The sequence below is a fragment of the Mizuhopecten yessoensis genome, unplaced genomic scaffold (genome assembly GCF_002113885.1).
Source record: "Mizuhopecten yessoensis strain PY_sf001 unplaced genomic scaffold, ASM211388v2 scaffold10225, whole genome shotgun sequence".
In the NCBI taxonomy this organism is placed as follows: domain Eukaryota; kingdom Metazoa; phylum Mollusca; class Bivalvia; order Pectinida; family Pectinidae; genus Mizuhopecten; species Mizuhopecten yessoensis.
The window spans coordinates 1,582,367-1,586,635 of record NW_018408440.1 but is presented as its reverse complement, the minus strand read 5'-3'; the positions used below and the strand labels follow the sequence as shown (position 1 = coordinate 1,586,635).

Sequence of the window (4,269 nt, the reverse complement as noted above, 5' to 3'; positions counted from 1 at the left end):
AAAAACATGACTGTGAAATTTTGATGGTGAGATTTTACAAAAAACATTTTCATTAAATGTGGACCGTCTACACCTTCTGCCATACAATTATCGATCACTAGTAACTTGTGACCATCAATTTCCCCCCATTCCTCAAACTGGTTCTCGTTTGGCAGTCCTTGATGAAATGTTATTTCCTTAAGATTGTTACGTAATTCATCAAACATGGATTGCCATGTATCGTAACAGAGAATGATCTTGATAGGCGCTTCGCTAAACATACCATCGGCATGTTCTAATATATGTTTAGTCAAAAATGTCTTACCACTTCCACTCGCCCGCATATCATGATTCTACACGGTGACTGGAACTTAACTAGACTCTCTTTGACATACCACTCCATCGTTTCTTTGTATAACGAAAAGAACTCAACAAGAACAGTATTTATATACAATCTTTATTTATAATTCAGCACAACAACTCTGATTATTAAGGCAAGAATTAACATGACATGGAAATGCATTTGATATGAAATCATAAACGAAATGGTCGTTTTCTGTATAGGTATTCCCAAACTGATTCACGATAGAGTTCATAGATATACCCCTACATCTATTCAATAGGTAATACAAACAATATTGTCCACAAACGTTTGAAGCATTACTCTGCAATCGCTTATCATTGTATGCATTTGCTTTGAATGAATAGTATTCTGGTGAGTCACCATAGCTATCAAAAAAATCCTTTTTTTGTAGACGATTCCATATAAAAAGCCATCCAATGTCTTCCTGAACGGTCGCTCGAGTCCGTATTGACAATAAAGCCACAGGGGAAACCATTTGACTTGCGAGGTATTTGATCTCGAGCAAACACTCCACTGACTACTTTTCTCATTACAGAATCAGAATTTATCACATGGAGAAGCTGTCGAGTGTTCATGGCGATACGCTGTCTCTTGCAGCGTTGATTTCAAAATAGCCGGGATATTCGCAGTAGATGACACAAGACACGGCTTCTGTCAATGCAGTTCCAAATGTTACCTCCAGTCTCACGTTTCCTTGCTTGAGCAAGGTAAGATACTGACTCGTTCTGAAGGTCGGTTCTAGGTTAAATGTATAAAGGGAATAGCCTAGTCCGATATCGTCTCTCTCTAAATTCAATCCGCTATCATTCAGCCATTTGCAGGTGGATTGTTGCATACTCCTCAGTACTGGGATGACCGTCTGCCCTCCATTATCGCTATACTTTAGCTTTAGGGGATTACCGCCGACGGGTATACCATCTACGTAAAGTCCGAATGATGAAATGTCGTAAGATTGAAAAAACCAGGGGTTTTGTTCGTAGTTACCCGATACACCTGTAGCATTTACAAATCCAACTACGACTACATTCGGTCTCAAACCCTGAAATATATTATCGTAGGTGAAATTGGTGGAACCTGTTGGAATGGTCATCTGTTTGATGAGAGTCTGGGTAAATGAATATTTGGCATTAGTCCGTTCGAGAGCTTGACTTTGAGCATATATGACGGCGGGGGAAACTTTGGCTTTACTCACGCGCAGTCGAATGTCTTCAAACACAATCTTATAATCTGCCGTGACATTACCCGACATTAGACAAAATTCGGGTTTCCATCTGTACAGTTTGACGTTGACGTTAACTAGGTTCAACAGATACCTGTCCATCTTGAACAAAGCGTGGTAAAGCGGCCCTACCATGTCCACCACCTTTCCCCCTTCGAAACGTTTCGCTCTGTCGAGAAGTGCATTATTAGAACCCGTTCTGGGACTATCTGCGTCCATGCTACCTTCATCGTCTTGCTCCCACAACTGAGTAGACAATTGTGACGTTTTGGCGTCCTTGCCATACTTCATTAAAACTTGAAGATAGGCTTTGTAGGCATAATGGTTTATTGTCGATACGACAGTCTTACCTTGTAAAGTAACATCCACTTGTGAAAACAAAGCAGGTAAACATACATTAACGGGTCCTACATCTTCTGTATCGCTTATTGCAGTTCCATCTGCTTTAACAATTTTAACTTTTACATAGACGAGACTGTTTTTCAAATCTAGCAATTCTAATCCGTTTTGACGGGAAACTACGAATTCGACGGGTGAGTCGCTGCTAATTTGTGATATGGGTAACATGTCTTGATAATATACATTTTCAACAGCCGTTTGTGTCGGGGGGGGATCGAACAGAGCCAATTCTGAGGGTTGTGCTTATCTAACAAAAATCCTTGTTTAGCGTAGCCATTGCGATATGAGACTTTTGTTCGTCTTTTTTGTAGATTTTTTGGTATGACGCTTCTTAGACGACTTCTTAGTAGACTTTTTTGTTGACTTTTTGTTCCTACTCTGCTTCTTTCTTATAGTCGATTTACGTCTTTTCAGCTGCTTTCTAGAGGTGTGAACACGACGACGCTTTGCTGACAAATGACGACTAGGCGAACGTCTATGCCTTTTAAGTTCAGATTTAACCTGCTCGACGACTTGCTGTGCTGGCGACACCATGTTAACGTCGAGATCCCGTGCTGGTAAAGACTTTTCTCCTTCGTTGCTGTTTTTATCTATGGAAATCATAAATTCGTTAGAATTCTGTGATAGACCCCATTGTTTTACGTTCCTGTTCACGTTGTTTGCATATGCATTTTCCTTGCCTTGTGCCACATCTTGGTAATATTTTATCCACTTCCCTACGTTAGGGACGTACATCTTTGAAACAGTCATGCTAAGAACGGAAACTGCTTAAAATGAAGCGTAACCGTCGCTCGTCCTTTAAGAAATGAAACAGGGTCTCCTTTGCCGGTCTTTATATTGATTTCTATGTCTCCGATTTTCTCACTGGAACGTAGAATGAATTGTCGAATGTCTGTGACCAGTTACCTACTTTCAACGCTCTCACCACTCGGAGAAGGCTTTCCTTTTCCCCATCGACAAAAGTTTCACCGCATACGTCGCTGTGTATGTAAATATTTTGTTTCGTCTTTGATATAGCCGGTGGTAGGGTTATATCTACTAGTGCTACTTTCCATACCCCCACGAGATTTAGCAAGGATTGAAAGTATGATCGAAACTGTGCAATATTGTTTTCGGGAAAATAGGCTTGACTCCTATCACTGTGAATGACTACGTAGTGTGACATCTTACGTGCTCGTGATGTCTTTGATATCTTTTTCAATAATCCACTGGTTATATCGTGAGGGCCAACCTTCGAATTTTACAAGCCATTCGATCTGTCCACGTCTCTTTCGCTTCTTTAGTTTTGTTTCGATGTACCATAATGCATTTTCGTCATTGTCCACTCTTTGCAGGTCAGACTGGGAAAAGTTTCCTTTAATGTCCTCGTTTAAAAAGTCGACCAGTTGATATTGTGGAATGCCTTGTCGTAGAAATCGACTGTTCACTTTAAAAAATTCGGAAGACCATTGTTGTTGATAGGCTCTAGTGAAAGGTTGCTTTAAATGAGAAATTCTCACGAGACTTCCAATCTTCAATCTATAAGGGTTTCTTTTACCTTTCATAGATTTTACCTTTTGTTTTATCGGCTTTTTTTAAAGATACAAATAGGCAAATACATCGGCTTTATTGGAATCGTTTACGTCTCTTGGCGGTAGCCCATTTAAGGATCTATGAGGTGTGGCGTTGTAGTTCCCAACAAAATCTTGTAATTTGTCGATGTATTGATAAGTTCTATATTTTGTAAAATATCTGTACATCATCGTCTTAAGCGTTCTGATTACCCTTTCTGCATAATTAGCTTTTGTTTCATTCTGGCTGGAGAAATAGTGAACGTCATGTGTTTGACACCATTGTTTCATTAATCTGTTGTTTATCTCTCAACCTTTGTCACTACGCATGCGTTTTGGTATTTTACCTCTTTCAATGATTTTTTTAAATGCTTCTAATACATCTCTGGCTGTTTTTGTCATTATAGGTTCGATCCATAAGAAACGAGTGAACACGTCAATAACGACGAGGAGAAAGCGATAGCCAGAATTCTGCTTTGAGAGGGAGGAAACGTCTGCAAGATCTACATCGTATTGCTCATAAGGACCGGAAACCTCTACCCGTGCTCTCTTAAATGAACGCCTTGGAGGTTTCTGTAAACTGTTATCGTCGAGACTTTGGATATAACGTCTAATCTTATCAAGAACTGGTGATTTATAGCCTTGTGATTTCAATATCTGATGTACTTTCGTAGGACTGAGAAATGCACCACCGTTCTTAAAGTCATAATACACCGCGTCTACGCGACGCTTCACCTCTGCTGTTAACATAATGATAA

The 4,269-nt window shown here is 39.8% G+C and overlaps 1 long non-coding RNA gene across 1 annotated transcript; it reads left to right on the top strand.

The window, feature by feature from the left end:
- Window positions 1-896: 896 nt before the first annotated feature.
- Window positions 897-4,269, top strand: LOC110459780. Its single transcript, XR_002463929.1, has 3 exons — window positions 897-1,050; window positions 2,376-2,518; window positions 3,919-4,269. It is a non-coding gene; the product is annotated as an uncharacterized LOC110459780 (long non-coding RNA).